We start from the raw sequence: 21,727 nt of genomic DNA, 5'->3' as shown, positions 1-21,727 counted from the left end.
GACCCTCTACAAAAATACAACAAAGGGTCACAATTGATCAACAACAGCAATAACAACAAAATGGCTGACTTCCTGTTTTGCTTTAAAAAACATCTCCTCTGAAACTACCAGTCCAATTCAATGAAACTTTATTGGAAGCTTCTTTAGGTCACCTTCTACAAAAAAAGAGGTCATGATTGATCAACAACAATCTGACAAACTTCCTGTTTTGCTTTAAAAAACACCTCTGAACCTACCAGGCCAAATTCACTGAAACTTTACAGGAAGCTTCATTGCATGACCCTCAACAAAAATACAACAAGGCATTGTGATTGATCAACAACAACAACAACAACAACAACAACAAAATGGCCGACTTACTGTTTTGCTTTAAAAAAAATCTTTGAAACTACCAAGCCAAATTCAATGAAACTTTACAGGTAGCTTCATTACATGACCCTTTACAAATATAAAACAAGGCATCGTCATCAGTAAAGGTACGTTTAAATTGCAACATTTTTATTAATGTTTTATCACAGAGTTGTGGCCCTTTCCTTAGGTGAGCGTTTTAGGGCCATTATGCCCTCTTGTTTAATTAAACCTTTATCCAATTGTCCATCTATTTCCGACTAAGATGCGCTAAGTAGGCATAATGTTTGACAAACCTCTCTTGTCAGCCAAAAACTCTGTTGCAAGAAAGTTTGCAGGCCGCGGAGGGTACAGCCCATTGAATATAGTTATAAGAAGTAAATGGAAGACATTTAAAAGTTTTCGCTGCCACTTTTTTGATTTGGTTGGGATGGTAGAGTATGCCTCCTTGTTGGTCACACTTGGCCATGTGCTTCCGCTCAGGATCACCGGGAACCAGTACTTCCGTCTCTCCGTCCGCCTGAAATATACAACACAGTAATGTTATGTGGTGTTATACAATGACTTCCACTCTAGATCACCGGGAACCAGCACATCAGATCCACCCCCCCCCCCCCTCCAACCCTTCGAACTAAACAGAAACATGCATATTATGACTGTGCGGCGACATGTAACACCGATTGTATTATACCAAAATCCCCCTCAGTCTATATGATCAAAATGGCGTTAAATACAAAACCTACCCGTCTGATACACTATCATCGTCCTGATAGAGCAGTGGAAGAGCGTTCGTTTTGGCTGCGGGGGGTCGTAGGTTCAAACACAGGCTGTGTCAAACAAACAAAAAGTTAAGTAGCTCCATTGCCTAGCGTTCGGCACTAAAAGGGTACCGTAGTTCTTGGGAAATGTTGTACTCAGTATTGGTTAAACCAAGGTAAATTATATCCCCTTTTTCGGTGCTTTACACCGAGCATGTTCAAGAACCAAGAGGTATTTTCGCAGAGCTAAGGATATCACACCCGGACATATTGTATTTCACTATTTCACTCTGTTCAATCAACTCTTCTAATAAGATTGGGCATTGCACTCATTTCTATCTCATGTCACTTCTGACATTTCAAGACAATTTACATCATCACGGCGTCACGGTGGGAGGAAGCCAGAATGCCGCCAACAGGCTCTGGCAGACCTTCATAGACTCAAATAAACAAAACTAAGACACTATTATGCATTGCTTCTGGAACTATGTGACTATCAAAACGTTTCTCTTTCAAGCGCAACTGAAAAGATATTTTAATTGCTGGAAGCATTTACAAAGTTTACCATTCATTTAATTGTCAACTGCAAAATTAGAAAAAATGTCTACCGGTTAAAGGTTTCTGCAGTAGTCTATAAGATCACTCATCCTGTCTTCAAAACCGTCCGCAAACGCCCGGGGGTCTATCGCAACGAAACACTGACCCTTGAAAATAATAAAAATACGGCGATGAAAAGGCGTCAACACCATTACTAACAACTGCATGTTCAAACAAATACTTTATTTTGAGGATCCATCCAAAACCACCCCGATTCATCCCCGAACCACCCCGATCCATCCCCGAACCACATTGATCCATCCCCGAACCACCTTGATGCATCCCCGAACCACCCCGATTCATCCCCGAACCACCTTGATGCATCCCCGATCCACCCCGATTCATCCCCGAACCACCTCGATCCATTCCCGAACCATCTTGATACACCCCCAAACCACCCTGATCCATCCCCGAACCACTCCTATTCATCCACAAACCACCCCGATCTATCCCCGAACCACCCTTATCCATCCCCAAACCACCTGATCCATTCCATTCACGAACCACCCTGATCTATCCCCGAACCACCCCGTTCCATCATCGAACCACCCTGTTCCAACCCCGAACCACCCTGATCCATCCCGAACCGACCGGATCCATTCCCGCCCACCCTTATCCGACCCCGAACCATCCCGAACCACTCCCAATCTTAAAGAAATGTTTGTTACTAATATGTGTTTCAAATTCTCAGCGCAACTACCCCGAACCACCCTTACCCAATACCGAACCACCACTATCCGACCCCGAACCACCCTTATCATACCCCGAACCACCGCTATCAGACCCAGAACCGCCCCTACCCTGTATAAATCCAAATCTTAAGAGAAACTCTTGGTTTAGTTTACAGCGTAGCTACTGTTACAGGGAGACATGATCTTGAAACAGTTAATCATACGTACCTTAGAAAACATATGAATTTACCAGGTCGGCTTGCCGGTGCATTTCTCCCGGCCATTTCCGGATGCGGGGTCCATACTGTGCTCCGGCCAGAATTCCACAGAACACCTCCACCATCATGGCTAAGCCGTACCCTTTGTAACTAGCTGTTATTGTAGTAATACAGTATGTGCGTACATTAAGTACGGATAAATCAGACTAGTCCCACAGTCGCACGACAGCGCGAGCGCTTTAACTATTTCAAAGACGTCTCAAAATATTTTGAGTTATTTTCTGATTATTTCTGTAAATGAATCTTCACAACCAATAGTATACAAAACCATCCAGTGTTATTTACATTCATATTTATTTTTCAGAAATAAAAAATGGTCTGATTGTTACAATTTTACAATAAGAAGTTTTGGTATCTTATGAAGAAAAGACAAAACGAAGTTCTATTTTATATCAAAAAGACTATGACGTCATGTTGTTTGCTTTCGCCATATCTACAATAAGATCCATTTGTATTTTTGTTTTGATTCATGAAAGCACATCTCTTGTTTGTTTAATGTTAGTACTCTACATACACGTACACATGAATATCGTCTTACATACGTACATGTACTCTCTTCAGCACCCAAGGGACACATGCCGGCCATCTGTCCGGGATCCGTGGTCTTCTTCCCGTCCGATGTAAGTACCCAGCCCTCGGGTATAGACGCGCCCTTCATTTCCGCTATCCTCACCTGTGGTGGAATGGGTATGAGTTGGTATAAAGAGCGCTAAAGTGGGCAGGCCAAGACGAACTTGCTGGTGTCGCCCTGAGCCCCAACACTTCGGAATAGCCTTCATCCACATGCGTGTAATGATTCAGGGTGACCTGGTGCCGATGGTACGACCTCAGACGTTGCTGCCACATTTTGAAACTTCAAAGAACGGCACATACACGGAGTAAATACCGTACTGAAAAGTTCGATCTTGTCAGAAGCTACGACTGAAGATGCCAATATCGAATTAAAACTATGGTGGCATATTACTACCGTAAGTAAGATACGATTCATGTTATCAGTTACCTATATATGCATTACAGTTTCAGCTCTAACAGGTTACCAAGTTATGGTTGGCGAATTCAACTTAATAAGTAACATAATAACTGGAAAACTAGATAAGACCACACACTAAAGACAGCACAATAGGTTGGTCAGTTCACACCATAGGCATCTGAATCATTGCTTGTCACTAAAATGTTGTTTAAAACCATTTTGGGTACATACAATGATTTAGATGCCTGTGGTTCACACCAATTTTCAGCTGAATCTATGATGTTGTTCAGTTATTTATTTTACATAGCAGTAACAAGCAACCCAATCCCTTTCGAACGAAACTACTATAGGGTCACCAGCCGCATATTGTATATAACCGGTTCAAATTTCGGTTTATGCCAACCTTCCTGTCAAAGTTATCCAAAACATTTGTTGATTGGTCAACATGTATCCGATAAGAACTACTAACCAATCAAATTGCTTTAATGAGTCAACTTCATGGTTGTATACAACTTTGATCAATGTCCATAGTTTTTAAGCTACTAGCTAAAAGACTATGGACATTAATGAAAGTAGTATACAACCATTCTCGTACATCAGAGCGATGATGCTAAGCGTGCAACAAAATAGATTTATTATTAATAATCAAAATTAATTATCAAACCTCTGATGAATGAGAATGAATCCAAACTCAACATTATTTTCAATGGCTTGTCAAAACGACTCGTTCATTTATACATCGAAAACCTTTAGTTGATGTTGTCTTTTACTTATGGAAAAATGGAAAAAATGGAACAATTCATATTCTGACATCTGAATTGTTTCTCGAGATTTCAAATGATATGACTAAGACCTTTTAACATTCACTATTGGTCTACACGGAGCAACAGCACAACAGTTCGCGTACTCACTTTTTACGCATGTTTATTATGTATGACAATGTATATCAACTAATTGGTGAAAACCCGACCTTGCCCATAGCTACAGTGGTTTAGGCCATATCTAGCACAAAGCCGTCCCCGTCCTTGGCCGGAGCCGCACAACATATTGGATTGGTACCGAGGACGTTCTGAAAATATAAATGTTACATGTATGTGAATTGTTTAAAATGACTGGCAAAACATTACCATTTCTGAGAACCAAAGCTATTCTTCAAAGAATTCGTCACATTATTCGTATGTTTATGTTATTCGAATGCCGGTGGACATGCGAGCAAATTCCATGAAACGCGCGAGCTAATCGAAGTTCATCCAGCTTATAATGTGGTACAATAATAAGCCAATTGTATGAAAAATGTCCATATTTTATTTTAATGGTATAATTATTTCATATTGGGAAAAACTCAATAATGTGAATTGACTATTTTACTTCTAACTTTAAAAACCACTAACCTCTTTAGCTCTGGTTGGCACCATGCCAAGGGAGGTATTGGTGAAAGACATCCCCTGAAAATAACATAAGCACCTCTTAATTCATAACAGTGTTTAGTATGTATACAAAGTGCATTACAATGAATGAACATATTCGTCCCTTTATATGTATGATAAGAGTGAACCTCGGCAAACATGACCAGCACGAATTCAAAATAAGTTATTTGATTTTGAAAATTCCCTTACAACCATTCCCTGTTCCATAGCTCTGAGTCCGTACCAGCCAGCGATGCCGAAATGGTTCGAACCTGAATGGATATTAAAAATATATGCTTTGGTGGCAGCCTTCATTTTTAAAACACACACGCACACGCACGCACGTGCGCACCCCTACAGAAAAAGTAAACATAAACCATCTTTTCGAAAGCAGTACGTACTGGATGACAATTTCAAGAATCGTTATGGTGACATGTTATAGAGAGACGGCGAAACACTTCCAGTTTTGTGTCCGTGAACTTATACACGAACTTACATAGAAATTGAAATTGAGTTAAAACGTTATTTTAAGAATAATTTCAACGTGAACTCGTTTGCGCGCTGATACTAGCATAAATCAAGTTACCTCGTGTTTTCGCACAAGTCATTCTAAACTCAAACATGTACGCATACATTGTACTTCTATAACGTAGTGTAAAGGAGAAGCCCACATGGATACGTACAAGAACCTTTGCGCAACCTCCCTTGTGAGGAGCTTACCTCTGGCGACCACCCAGCCAATTCCCGCACTCCTGGCCTTTTCAATCACAAGATCCATACAAAATTTTCCTACAACGGGACCTGTAATCAGAAAAAATAATATACATTTTAAGATTATTTTCTTTTAAATTTAAAAGAAATTAAATTATTTACTGACAGTAGCCCTTTCTTTAACAAATAATTCCATGTAGTTTGGATAAAAGCATGGCATGGTTTTATAGTGCATAACAACCTGACCTCAATGAAACAACGCATATTGACTTAATACTTACCTATCACAAAAAACTCAATATTAGATCTAGATGGTCAATTCAGAAACACGCACCTAACACGTTGCATCCGTCCACGAGATATGTTGCCACTGTTTCCTTGATAACAGACGGGGAACCGGAAGTCGCCGTTGTGCCGTTCTTTACGTTCAAAATGTAAAATTCTGAAATAACGGGCGTTAAAGAAATATCAATTAGAAATTATGTTGTTCTTTTTCTCAAATGATTACGCCTTATAACCTTATTATGAAAGCTTATGTTATACAAAAAAATAATCAATGTCATTTTATATCTTGTTTTGCCGGAAACTCGCGAGAATACACTCGTGCAGGAAATACACGTATTGATTGTAGCTTGCGTCGGTTGCTTTAGTCACAAAGACTTAAATGCTGGTATTATTTATTGTGTAAAATGCTGGCATTAGTTATGGTGTAAAATGCTGGCAGTTTTATTATGTAATATGATGGTTATATATATGGTGTAAAAATGCTGGCATTATATATGGTGTAAAACACTGGCATAATTTATGGGGTAAAATGCTTGCAATTCTTATCGTGTGACTATTTATAGTGTAAAATGGTGGCATATTATCTTTGGTTTAAAATGCTGGCATTATTTTTGGTATAACATGCCGGATTTATTAATGGTGTAAAATTCTTGCATTATTTATGGTGTAAAATGCTTGCATTATTTATGGTGTAAAATGCTTGCATTATTCATGGTGTAGAATGCTTGCATTATTCATGGTGTAGAATGCTTGCATTATTTCTGGTGAGGCCTAAAAAAATAAATTGTGTGGTTCGGGTAACATGGTCCCCAAGAATAGGTAGGGTAGGTCGGGATTTTTTTTTTTTTTTAGTTTGGTACAGGTTTGTTTGCTTTGTTTTTGTCCTTTTTCAACAGAATTTCAGTTATATAAGGACATTGCTGAGCATCGCTGCAGTTAGGTGGTGTGTCATTGCTAGTTTTGTTGTCATTCGTCACACACCTTCCGAAAGCAAAACATATTGGTAATTAAATGTGACAATACTGACCTGCTTCAGCATCTCAAAATCATTTCTCTGCCATTCTCCAAGAAGTAAAGTTAGGAATAAATTATAAACTGTACAAATGGCAACATACCCAGGTTCAGTCCCAGTTCACATTTTGTCAGGCACCAGCCTATGTCAAAACTCCCATTATTCTATATTTCTTTTCTATACTAGTAGTATGTTTGTCCTGCTGCTATTTTATTTAAACTATTTTTTATGATTGCATCTGACAACATGACAAGTGAAAAGGGTCATGCCTTGTCCTGCAGTGGTGGGTGGGGTATATTAAAATTAGACCGGCATTCAATCTTTTTTTTTCTTTTTTTTTTTTTTTTTTTTTTTTTTCTCATTTATTTTTTTACACAGAATACAAAACAATTCACATACATTAAACCATTAATAGCATTATAACTATTCTATGTTTTTTATTTATTTATAAGCCCTAATCCCCCTCATACACACACGCACCTCATACACACACGCACGCCTGCACACAAACGCACACAAACACACACGCATCCGTTCACACGTACAAATTCTTTCAGTCTCTCAAGCTTTTTCCCCTAATGGATTTTACAAGCTACGTATTGTAGTTAGTTATACATACTTAAAGGTGGAAAGGTAATAATAATCAACTATTGTTATAATTTGCTGAATCACATACTGGTTATAATGAGTAATTTATGACCGTATTATACGTTATGTTAGAATGCTGAATTTTTACTTTTATCTAAGGATCGAGGTTTAAAACTTTCCATTTCTTCTCGTGGGTATCATATTTATCGTTCAACAGTGCGATTTGCGATTCAATTCTTTTTCTCAATGTCAAATACTGTTTGTATGAGTTAAAAGTCGGTATAGTGTTTTTATATTTCATAGAAAAGATATAAAATTTCAATAACACAATTAAGAAATTACATATGACTGTGTATTTTCCATTTCCCTGAATGCCTACACATGCTTCTTGTTTTGTTATCATAATATGTATGGATTGCGAAGCTATATAGATGTTAAGTTCTTCCCATAAAGGTTGTATCTTCTGGCAGTCCCAGAATACGTGTTCTATTGTTTCTGTTTCTATGCTACAAAAGTCACATAGAGGTGTTGATTTTATTTTACATTTATAAAGGTATTTATTTGTCGGTATTATTCTTAGTAAAAATTTATACTGAAAACTGCGCAGACACGTGTCTATTGTAGTAATATATGTTTGCCTGTAAATTGACTGCCATTTTTTGTCGTCATCTAAACTTGGAAATAATGTTCGCCATTTACTTTCTGACGACGGTTTTAAAATATCTCTTTGCTGTAATGAATAAAGGAATTTATTAGTCTGTTTCGATTTTAGTAATTTATCAGTTAATTTATCTTGTGGTATTTGGTTAATCGTTTCTTAGACGGGCATTCAATCTTATGTGTGGGGAAACTTATACTTTTATCCGGAGACATTGTGTTCCATTGTATATACCTTACTCGAAAAGAGCGAAAAGTCGGGGAATTTCCCGATTGATTGTACGACAGGAATATCGTACAGCTGTTCTTCATACAAACGGGTACATGGCCCCTTGTCGGATGTTGACATGTCAATCTCGGATACAGATCCCGGCTCGAACAAAAACATTATCTCTACATCTTCGAAACTCATCTTGGGTGTTATGAGCTTAAACTCCCAACGTTCTGGAGTGTTGTTTTTTTCGCAAGTCGCACCAAAAAAACAGTAGGGTCGGCGATATTTTCCAGGTAGGGTCGGGTGACCCGAACCACACAATTTATTTTTTTAGGCCTGATTAATGCTGGCATTTTTTATGGTGTAAAGTACTTGTTTTATTCATGTTGTAAAATCAAGCTTCATCCATGTTTGATGCTGGCTTTAGTTATGGTGTAAAATATGCTTTATTTATCGTGTAAAAACTCTTTTTTTATGGTGTAAAACCCAAGCTTTAATGATGGTGTAAAATGCTTGCTTTTTATGGTGATTAATGCTTGCTTTATTTATTAGCGTAAGCTTGAGTAATTTTGAAAAAAAAGGTAACTAAGAAGGTACATGTAGCCAGGGCCAATATTAACTAACATCTCGAGTCTGAGTTTGAGTTTTACTTAGTCTTAAAGCACAGAGATTAAACGATTTGACAACTTGTTTTATATTTTTTCTTGGAACGAGCCAATTCATGCGAAAATGCATGTAAACCAGTGATATAAGACTGCTGACTAAAGTAAGATCGTAGAGTTTTGTGTTTAAGTTAAAAAAATGATGTTTTATGCATTTTTCTTAAACAGTTAGTAACGGTTTTAGCCATAAAACATTTATTTCCGAACGGAAATATGAAAATCTGCGATTTGATCTTTTGTCCGGAACCCGAACTGACACCAGTCTATTAGCACTTACAAAATTGCATATTGAATAGATACAAACAAAATAACGTGAAGTTCATGATATGTGTTGCAAATTGTTTTACCCGAATGACCATATAACTAGTTCTAAGTAAGCCTCATACCTAGTGCATTTAGCCCATGACTAAAATGCCCCCCTGTAGTCGGCCGCAACAAGCAGCTCCGCTAGGGCGCCTCCGTCCGTCTCCGTTATCCCCAAGGATGCCATACACCGGATGACAAACGCGCGCAACTCTGGTAAATGTACAATTGCGGCAACGTCCGCCATGGCTTGCCAGTCAGTGTTAATGCGATTAACTTCCGAGTATTTGGAATAATATGAAACTATGGCTAGCACACATGTAGTTCCTGTAGCATATTACTTATGAAGAGAGTAAAACGACAGGGCGACAGAATCGTATTCAATATAGCGTACAAAACACGCTGTAGTTCATGAACAGTAGGGTATTGTGTATAAATAGGATAATGTCAAGATTATTACCCGCTTATCAGAGATGCAAGCCAATGACCCCATGGAGTAATAGTAACCTAATAAATATTCAGTAACCTTACCATACTTAATTTTGAACCAAAGAAGTTCAAAGTAGTACCCGTAAGCTTATTTGGTCCCCGAACCGTTTCTATGTTTTTACTTGAATATCCATCCGCACAAATTCTTGGTAATGTATTAAAAGCAACGTTCACCATTCCCAATAAATGTACATCGATATTTATATTTCAGATACAAATATTCATTTACGTACACATGTAGTTTTGATTTAGTTATTTCACCCAAAAATGGCTATTGAAAAACTTGCCATGTTTTGTGAACTTTTTTATTCACACCTGCTAACATATAAAAAAACTATTAAATGTAAACATAAGAATTCGAATGTTATATACATTTGTAATTCAAAAATGATGTTTTTAACCAAAATTCAACAGTTTTCACACTTTATTCCTACAACTAAATTTACAAAATTTTCATTGGTGCTATGTTGAGCTTCGCCGCTATGTCGTGCTGCAAGACAAAGATGAATTCATGGTTAACACACGGAAATATAATTTAATCGGCAGAGTTAATTGAAGAGACAATATGGCGTAAACAAATGAATGCATTTTTAACACAGGGAAGTATCACGTGATCGGCAAAGTACCTTAGACGGACAAGATGACGTAAACAGATGGATGCATCTTTAACACAGGGTAGAATCACGTGATCGGCAAAGTACCTTAGACGGACAAGGTGGCGTAAACAGATGAATGTATATTTAACACATAGTAGAACCACGTGACCGGCAGAATACACTAGGCGGACGAAATGGCGTAAACAGATGGATGCATGATTAACACAGGGTAAAATCACGTGATCGGCAGAGTACACTTGACGGATAATATAGCGTAAACAGATGAATGCATGTTTAACAAAAGGTAAAATCACGTGATCGGCAGAGTACACTAGACGGATAATATGGCGTTAACTGATGAATGCATGTTTAACACAGGGTAAAATCACGTGATCGGCAGAATACACTAGACGGACAATATGGTCGATCGGAATAAAACAGTTAATATTACCTATGCAGTTAAAACTGCTTGTAAACATCAGCTAAGGATATGCAGAAAGTTAAAATTTACCAGAAACATTCAATTTGATTATTTAATTATATAGATACCGCAAATTTAATTTGGTTGGGGTGGTAGAGTATGCCTCCTTGCTGGTCACACTTGGCCATGTGTTTCCGTTCCGGATCACCAGGAACCATTACTTCCACTCCTTCTTCCGCCTGTCATAGACAAAGTGATGTCATATCAAATGAATAAGAAATAATAATGTTGATGACTTTTATGAGCTTGTTAACTTAGTTTATACCAATTTATGGTAGTTCAGGGCTGGTATCAATATATTGGTCTTAAATGGATCTGAGAACGATGTAGCTGATCGGATTACTTGTAATTAATTACTGACTAATGGTGTGAATGAAGTCAGTGATGTATGACCATAAGCTTGATTTGAGTCGCATGTTAAATACCACCAATGTGAAAAGACAGTTTTCAGCCGATATTATTCACTCTCGATATCGTTTCTGAACAGGGTTGTTTACCCTGTTCAGTGTAGCCACAAACTCGACACTCACAACATAAAATGCATATTAATAGTAACAAGTGTCGTCTGCCTCTTTACCATCAAAAATATAGTTCGGACTATATAAATTGCAAGCTATGTTTCCAATAACCGAGCTAGATTTGATAAAGTAAGAAGCAATCATAACGCAACAGCTATTTTTATTATTTAATTTGTTGAAATTTGATAAAGATAATATTAAAGTAGTATCCCTGCGCCCAAAAATGAAAGAACATCGAAACGTAAACAAAGAATTACTATCCACTCAAAGCGCGTCATTCCATCACGTGACACAATAATCTCATCCCCCTTCGCACAGTTTCCCCGCTTAAAACATCACGTGATAGCCCGCATCCAATCCTCAGTCGTTATTTGATCACGTTGGAATAACAAGCGCACGCCATTTTGACAGGCACGTACTAAAAGTGCTGACGAGTTAGCTGATGATATAGAAATAGAAGAGAGTTGCTGACCATATACAAAGAAAGAAAAAAAATATAAAGAATTTTCAAGACTTATTCTGTTTAATTTATTTTATATACTTTTTATAGTGTACGTATAGACGGGTGTTTGTGTATTTCTTTTTCTGAAATTGGCATTTCATTGAAATGAATGAGTTATATTTCTTGCTGGTTTGGTGTAAATATGAGAAAATATCACGGATTTAATAACTATTTTAGGTGTTTCATTTACAATTGTTTGAAAGCAATTATTTTAATTTTGATCATTTTAATTAGTAACTATTTCTCTTTAATCTGTTGTATTTTCGAAGTTGTTTTGTGAATAACAAGGCACACATAGGCAAATCTTGCTAATTAGTGAAGTTTGATTAGTATATATTTCATTTTCTTGGTTGGGAATAGCACAAGCATTCATCCTTTTTATATTTTCATTTACTATTATTAAACCCCACACATTTACGGGGAGGAAGGCTTCGTGGAGTTTGTTTCTATGTTGTTTCAATAATTCACCAGCCGTTGCATATTATCTTTTTATCGTTCCTCTCAGGTGAGAATATTTTTTTACGTAAATAATGTATATATCATTTTAATATACTATTTACAATTTTAACAGTGGCCCTGAAAAGGATCGTTTTCAATTTAATAATTAGGATAGTCTTGGATTATGCCAACATCTAATTACCAACCGGAAACGGTTTTTGTGTATCTTTTTAATTCACCCTGGATGATCAACCAATTTCTATTTTATTTCTCTGGTTAATAAATCCTTGGCAAGCCTAACTCATATTGAAACACCATAGGATGGAGTCTTATGCTGGGGTTAGTTTTATTCTCCATCTCCATATTAACTTTATTGTCAATAAAATATTAATTTGTCATTTACCATCATGCTCCAATAAATCTGGGGCGCCCCTGTGGTTGGTTTACACGGGGACTCTTAGATTCACTGAGCAACATATCAGCACCTTATTAATAGACACATGATCGTGAATCATAATGGTGAAAAACCGTATAAAACCCTGTTCATGCAGCGCTATCAGCGCTTTGATCTGGGATGAAACTAGAACTACTGAAGTAATATTTTGATAAGCCATGAGATCCTCTCACTGATTGGAATCGAACCCAAAATTTCTTTAAGTAAATGGAGTGCATAATACATGCCACAATCTCATCCATCCCCATACCCACTCCATCCCTCCCTGATGATGTGTTGTCTGGTCTCGTAACTCTCGGACTGCACATTTTTTTTCGAAAACGTGTTTAAGTAAAATAAATTTATATAAGGGATGAATTCTCTGAACAATCTCGACTATTTTACTTCGGTGTGACTGAGGGGAGGGGAAGACAACCTACCGGTTGAAGATTTCTGCAGTAGTCAATGAGATCACTCATCCTGTCCTCAAAACCGTCCGCAAACGCCCGGGGGTCTATCGCCACGAAACACTGTCCCTGGAAGTGAATTTATGATGATCAGACATATATATCAAATGTCAAAGGTCTAACCTGGGACTAGATTTTGAACCGTTGTTAAAATGAGACGATTGATTTTAGAGCACGTATTGTGTAACGTCTGGCACTGTATTGTTTAAGGGCAAGCGTAGTGTGGTGTTCGGCTCTGTTTTGTTTTAGGGCAAGCGTACTGTGGTGTTCGGCTCTGTATTGTTTTAGGGCAAGCGTACTGTGGTGTTCGGCTCTGTTTTGTTTAAGGGCAAGCATAGTGTGGTGTTCGGCTCTGTATTGTTTAAGGGCAAGCGTAGTGTGGTGTTCGGCTCTGTTTTGTTTAAGGGCAAGCATAGTGTAGCGTTTGACCCTGTATTGTTTTAGGGCAAGCGTAGTGTGGCGTTTGGTTATGAATTGTTTTAGGGAAGACATAATGTGGCGTTTGACTCTGTATTGTTTCAGGGCAAGCATAGTATGGCGTTTGACTCTGTATTGTTTAGGGAAGACATAGTGTGGCGTCTGTCTCTGATTTGTTTAAGGGCAAGCGTAGTGTGGCGTTTGGCTATGTATTCTTTTAGGGCAAGCATAGTGTGGCGTTTAGCTTTGTATTGTTCTAAGGCAAGCATTTTGTGGCACTTGGCTCTGTATTGTTTTAGGGCAAGCATAGTGTGACATTTGGCTCTGTATTGTTTAAGGGCAAGCATAGTGTGGCGTTTGACTCTGTAATGTTTAAGGGCAAGCGTAGTTTGGCGTTCGGCTCTGTATTGTTTTATGGCAAGCTTAGTGTGGCATTTGGCTCTGTATTGTTTTAGGGCAAGCGTTGTGTGGCGTTTGTCTCTGTATTGTTTAAGGGCAAGCATAGTGTGACATTTGGCTCTGTATTGTTTTAGGGCAAGCGTAGTGTGGCGTTCGGCTCTGTATTGTTTTAGGGCAAGCGTAGTGTGGCGTTTGTCTCTGTATTGTTTATGGGCAAGCATAGTGTGACATTTGGCTCTGTATTGTTTAAGGGCAAGCGTAGTGTGGCGTTTGTCTCTGTATTGTTTAAGGGCAAGCGTAGTGTGGCGTTCGGCTCTGTATTGTTTTAAGGCAAGCGTAGTGTGGCGTTTGACTCTGTATTGTTTAAGGGCAAGCGTAGTGTGGCGTTCGGCTCTGTATTGTTTTAGGGCAAGCGTAGTGTGGCGTTCGGCTCTGTATTGTTTAAGGGCAAGCGTAGTGTGGCGTTCGGCTATGTATTGTTTTAGGGCAAGCATAGTGTGGCGTTTGACTCTGTATTGTTTTAGGGCAAGCGTAGTGTGGCGTTCGGCTCTGTATTGTTTAAGGGCAAGCGTAGTGTAGTATTTGACTCTGTATTGTTTTAGGGCAAGCGTAGTGTGGCTTTTGTCTCTGTATTGTTTTAGGGCAAGCGTAGTGTGGCGTTTGACTCTGTATTGTTTTTGGGAAGACATAGTGTGGCGTTTGTCTCTGTATTGTTTAAGGGCAAGCGAAGTGTGGCGTTTGGCTATTTATTGTTTTAGGGCAAGCACAGTGTGGCGTTTAGCTTTGTATTGTTTTAGGGCAAGCATTTTGCGGCATTTGGCTCTGTATTGTTTTAGGGCAAGCATTGTGTAGAATTTGGCTCTGTATTGTTTCAGTGCAAGCATAGTGTGGCGTTTGGCTCTGTATTGGTTTAGGGCAAGCATGGTGTAGAATTTGGCTCTGTATTGTTTTAGGATACACAAAGTGTGGCGTTAACATGTTAACCAGGTCAGTGCGAGAACAATTTGTGGATACTTTTAGTATGAAGGTTATGTAGCATACGTACTAGGTTTGCCTCGTTTTGGACCGGGTCTTTCCACTTGCGAACGTGGTGAGCGTACTTGGCCCCGCCCATGATACCGCAGAAAATCTCCACCATCATCGATAATCCATACCCCTTGTAGCCAGCTTAGGAAACACAACCAAGTTTATTAATTTTACATAATATATATCCTTGAAACGAAATCGCTAAATTCTTTCATATCAGCATCCTAACGCTACGACACTGTGCCGTCTCTCTCAAAAATTTAAGTTGTTTAGCATGTATTAACATCAAGATGGTTATTGCAATATAAACAAACAAATACAGTGTTAACAAATCGAAAATGCTAAATACTTTCTTGGCAGAACGGCTTTATTAATATTAATGTAACAAGGAAGCATTTACACGTGTTTTCTGCGCCTCCTAGCGGACAGAGCCCTTCCGCCTGTTTGGGGTCCTTTGTGGGTGCCCCTTCCGGTGTAAGTGCCCAGCCCTCCGGGATTGGCTGCTCCTTCCGGTCCGCCAGCTCAATCTAAAAATGGATCGTATGAACAGTAGTCTTCATACGTATTGGTAACCTCTTAATTTAAACAAAAAACGTATTTTTTTTTACTTTTTAACGTCATTCTCGTTAATATTAAACACAAAAGAAACTAACAAGAATTTTATATCATTGAGATATTTATTGGTAGATTATTCGCTTTATATATAATTATTTACTAAATGCTCTGAACTTCTAAGTAAGAGAGAGTTTGTTTTGCTGCTATGTTTGCCTCAAAACCTGACCTTGCCGACGGCTACAGCAGTGGTCGCCATGTCAAGGACAAACCCGTCGCCATGGTTACCAGGCGCTGCGACGCAGATCGGGTTAGTGCCCAGTACACGCTGTGAGGAGGGGAACCAAACAGGTTGGTTAGTTTACACAATATTATATCAATGGACCAGTACGAATGAAATGCTGGTCTGTGTATATGTTTGTATATTGAAGGATATGCATGCAAGGTACATACTAGGCTCTGGGTCTGGTATAGATAATGGCCTTTGAGTATATCTAGGGACAAATAACGAATGTCTGTTAATAGAAGGGAAAGTCGCACGGGTTAGGAGTAGAACAATATGACTATATGGTCTGTAGCCCTGGTTAAAAAGCAAAACTGAAATATAATGAAAGGTATTAACGGTGAGTTAGAAGTGGGTCATGGCTCTGTTTAGGAAACAATGTCATGCCCGCGTATACCTTCCCCAGGGCTACAGCAGTGGTCGCCATGTCAAGGACAAACCCGTCTCCATGGTTACCAGGCGCTGCCACACATATCGGGTTGGTGCCAAGAACGGACTGTTGTTCGGTGTTTATGTGTTGTATTTAATATAAGTAAGTTTTACAATTAACAAGGGCTTAACTCTGTAACAGTTTAAGTACATTTGAAGTCATGCTATATTTTGTGTGTGTTTAATCATAAAAGTTCTTACCTTTACAAAAAGATCATCTCATTTACATTACACACTTTTCACATATTCTTGAGTAATGATATATATATATAGTTTTGTTTTCTTTTTGAAGCCAATTACTTCTTTTATTTCCCTGTAATATATGATATGGGGTCATGGGTCTACATTACAAAACAAAACAAAAGCAAAAAAACACAAAAAAAAACAACAAAAAAAAACAACAACAACAAAATAAAATAAAAGATAATATGATAGGTCAATTTATTTTATGTAAACAATTTTTTTCAATAAAATATTTCATAATTCAATAAAAGTACGAATAACTATACCCGTTTGCCATATGTAAGGAGTATGTTATAAAAGTCCGAATATGTGAGACATCAGTATATTTTTAATACAGCCCCACCTAGAAAATCGTGTACGTACCAGTACGTATATTTTTATCATTGTGTATCTATCGCGAAAGTGTAAGATAATGGACTTAAATAACTATAACTGGTGTTACCTCTTTTGCCCGCGTCGGTACTAACAGTGGAGATGTGTTAGTGAAAGCCATTCCCTGTGAAATAAAGTTATAATAATATATATATAGCATTAATAATATATAAAGCATTTGGGAACACGGTCGTTTTTCTAGTCAATAAAAGCTGATAGCGATTCATTATTTTTTGCTAAAGCTTCCGTCATATATTCCAAACATGATAATGATTGGCGTGAAAAATCATAATCTGTATAAAATTCGATACCATCTTAAAACATAGAAAGATTACAATGGGCCGATAGTACAGAACTTTGTTATCGTTAACAATGTGATTAACGACATCGTTGTTAATTTTTACACGTGGAATATGTGTTGATGTGCTCGTATGTTTAAATATAAAGAAATACAGTCGACCACCGCTGGCTCGAACTCCCAAGGACCAGCGAATATACCTAGAGTCTCGGAAAAATCGAGCCAAGCGGGAATACTTACATTCAGCATAATACATTCGGTCCTAAACATTCACTTCGAGTCAACGAGAAATTCGAGCCACGCGAGTTCGAGCCAACGAGGTTCGACTGTACAGGTAATCATTTGTCTCAAATCTGGTTGGAAATACAGAAGATCACATATTTATCCATTTAACTTCCACGACAGAAACGATCTGGATGATAGATTCGATGAGGTTAACATCGCTGTTAACTTGAATAAGGTTCTGGGCATTCGGCCCACTGTACCAGTACTCACAATCATTCCCTGCTCCATGGCCCTTATTCCATACCAGCCGGCGATACCGAAATGGTTTGATCCTGGAGATGGGAAATACAATCAAACCATTGAAAACACCGAAGGCAGGGGAACAAAGGGACATAACTGTCAGAGGAGTAAAATAAAACCATTTCGAATCAAACCACTGAAAACGTCGAAGGCAGGGGAACAAAGGGACCTAACTAGAAATATTCCAAACCTAGATAAAGCTTATCAAAACTTGATCACATGAAAATGCATAAGAATGGTAAAATTTGATACGATTTTTGACAACTAGATTAAAGTCGAAACATCACATAACGAATGTGTCAACAACCAATGCGACACAAGAGAACAGTTTAAATTCTTCAACTTACTCCTGGCGGTTACCCATCCGATTCCTGCATTTTTCGCCTTTTCTATGGCCAAGTCTATACAGAATTTCCCGACCACTGGCCCTGAAAAGGTGGTTTGACCATAGAAAAAGAAACGGGACTATATAAATCCCTTTAAAATATTCAATAATGAAAAACCAATGACTATAGTAGATATAGCCGGGTGTAATTGATCAGAACATATTAATATCCGTCAATTATAATAGAAATGATTCAAACCATTCCTTGGTAAACAAAATGCAATTTCACTACGTTGAAATTTTCTACTCAGGTGTTTTGTGACTATGGACACAGTTGTTCCTTCACTTACTAAAAAAACTCGAAATTTGCTGATTTAATGTATGGAGGAGTGAACGCGCGAAAAGGGCGTATCTGCTCCTTCATGTAAATTCACTTAAACCTTTTCGCTTACATCATCGCTTTTACCTAATATGTTATTTCCGTCAACAAGGGCGGTGGCCACCGTTTCCTTGACAACGATCGGCTTACCGGAAGTCGCCATGGTTTTACTTGTTGTGTCCGTGATGTACATGTCTGAAATTCCAAACCACTCAGTTTATTTCAGATTCCCTTCAATGCATTATTTTACATATATATATGGCTATGTTATATAACTATGCAAGTTGTGGTCAGATGTGTGACCATGCATGCTGTAACGTGTGTTGAAGAATATCTTCCGTTCATTTGAAACAAAGCTAGGCTAATTCTATCACATAGTTGAGAAAAATAAACCTATTCCTTTAGGTGAAATGCTTCTGATCGGCATTTTCTGAAGACAGTTTGCCTTATTGTCGGAAAAACAAATCCGACAATGGCAATAAAAACAAACATTACTGTTATACTAATGCAGAAAAATAGCTTTCGGGAGAAAATCGTCGCATAATGTCAACATTATTTGGACAGCACATATTGCGACACTGACGTTAATCTATTCCCATGGCGCGCGGGTTGCTGGTAAAAAAAACATTTGCAGGAACTGCCGAGAAATGTACGTGATTGTAATGTCAGACCCTCTCTGAGAAAAAACTTGTGGGCGGAAATGACAAGCTGTTTAAAAGATATAAAGGTCTATTTACAAACGTTTATTTAGAAAACCAGTTAAGCTCCGACAGATATTTGCCCCATAATGAACACACGAGAAGCCGGAATAAATGGCTAACGGCAATCACATAATTGGCTACCATAGGTTGAGGCAATGGGGGCACTTGGTTTCAGTAATAAAGGTCCAATTCCACTCCACGTGACAATGTTACTCTCATTCGGATCTCCTCGGCCATTTCCGTCGAAAACAACATTGGATGTTGGTGGACGGTTTACAAAGCCACAATTTTTTACATTTAACTACGCTACAAGTAGATCGCGTAGTAATTTCAATTGAGCGGCTTAACCTTAGGGCTATTCTCTTAAGTATATTAATTATTTATGCCACTCTACAATCAATTTGAACTTGGAAATGCAATTCACGCGTTAAAACACTACAAAGGATCAAAATCACTAGTATCATTAATTTAACGAACTACTTCTACTGACATTCCGGCATACATCCGAGGTTGTGGCCAAGGATTTCCGAATGCCACGGTCTTAACCGTTTTCGATTTATTTATTCAATAACTGTGGGCAGTTTTAATGATTATGGTCGTGTTTTCAATGATCTTAGATCTGAACAAACGACACAAATGGCAGGACATTGTTGTGCTCATTTGTTAAACATGTTAAATTCACTAATATATGTAGCTTAATAGCGAAAATATAACAGTAAGATAATTTCAATTTACGACGAAAATCGACTTATATCTTTATTGAAACAGTCCCCAGAACAGTATATGTTTTTGTTTTAGTACCAAAATTGTCGAAGTATTATACAGGGTCAATAATAGCTTCTGTGTAAGATAGTAAGTCTCGACAAATGTGTTTTTACAGACAGAACGAGACGTGTTCCATCATAATATCCTATATATTATACTCTATAAGCCGCTGAAAAGAATCATTTTAAGAGTGCATCTGATCTCACCGAGTCGATTTAACCCATGGCTATAGTGTCCCCTGTAATCTGCAGCTACCAGCAGCTCCGCCAGCGCGCCTCCGTCCGTCTCCGGGATCCCCACAGCCGCCATACACCGGACGACGAAGGCGCGCATCTCCGGAAGTGGAACAATAGCACCATCGTCTGCCATTTTTGGTTACTGAAACACAAACTATAATATATGCAAATTGCGGAAAATCGCAACAATACATGGGCGCGTCAGATGCAATTGTTGTATACAAAGGTTTGGTCAGACCTTATTGCATTATTGATTTAGACGAATGGTGAATAGGATACTGCTGAGTTGTACAGGTCAAGAAAGTTTTCTTGCAACTGCTGGTTATTCACAGGGGCGTAGCTTGCCCTCTATTCATGTAGATTCATAATTGTGCTGGGGGCCCGGGGGCATGCTCCCTCGGAAAATTTTGAAAGCTATGGTGCAATCTGGTGCATTCTGGGCGTTCTGAGGTGCTTTATTTAGTACTGGAAAATGGACAGTTTTAGGATCATGTAGTCAAGTAGGCATACTGCATTTTTTTTTGTTAGAATGATGTGGATTCAGCCGCGTACTCGCGTATAGGCAGCTACGCGCCTGGTTATACAATATATGCATGAAACACGTGACCGATTGGTCTTGTATAACCCAAATGTCCAAATAAACCCAAACAAACACCGCCATGAACATATTTTCTGAAGTAAACGTTCGAAAGCAGGCTCTCACATTTTACAGTCAGACATTGAACGATCTAATATACAGTTGTGTGGTATGTGCACTTTTTGCATCTATATGGTTAATATAATCGTCATGCTTTAGTTAGCGGGCAAGCGTTAGTGGGCTATTGAAAATTGAATTAGTTCAAGCTGAAAATAACGATATCCGTGGTTTACTGTTTTTAAATGCTGAAAAAATAAACACAATTTGAAAACATTGATGAAAGGAGATCAGCAAAATGAAATATATGTATGTGACAAGGAACATAACAATAAAAAGTCATTGAAGGCAATCTGGTTTCATAAATAGAGTTAATAGTGTATGTCTAGTTAAAGCGAACATGTATGTGAATGTACCGTATATCTCCCGACCAGTAGAGGAATCTGCGACGACATATGTTAGTGATTAAAATATTTTATATTTACATGTATTTTAGTGTTCAGTGAGAAAACATTTTAAGCCAAGATTGCTTCAAATAATGAAATAACCACAATAATACTCACTGTTATATGAAATCCAAAACTTCTACACTTAATAAATGTACCTCAAGTGTACATGCGGGGTCAAAATCTTATCTGTTATTATTCACAGCCACGTTCTATGGTTGTGGTTTAAAGGCGCTAGCTCACACAGTTAAAATATACATATACTACTTTTATAGATTTAGCCAGCTCATTTATTCGCTTTATGTCCTTTATA

At 38.1% G+C, this 21,727-nt stretch overlaps 1 pseudogene; it reads right to left on the bottom strand.

The window, feature by feature from the left end:
- Nucleotides 1-810: 810 nt before the first annotated feature.
- Nucleotides 811-21,690, bottom strand: LOC128245839 (uncharacterized; annotated as a pseudogene).
- Between the last annotated feature and the right edge of the window lie 37 nt (nt 21,691-21,727).

The sequence above is a fragment of the Mya arenaria genome, chromosome 9, assembly GCF_026914265.1.
Source record: "Mya arenaria isolate MELC-2E11 chromosome 9, ASM2691426v1".
NCBI lineage: Eukaryota > Metazoa > Mollusca > Bivalvia > Myida > Myidae > Mya > Mya arenaria.
Note: the sequence above shows the minus strand (reverse complement) of the source record. Positions and strands in the feature narration are given on the sequence as shown.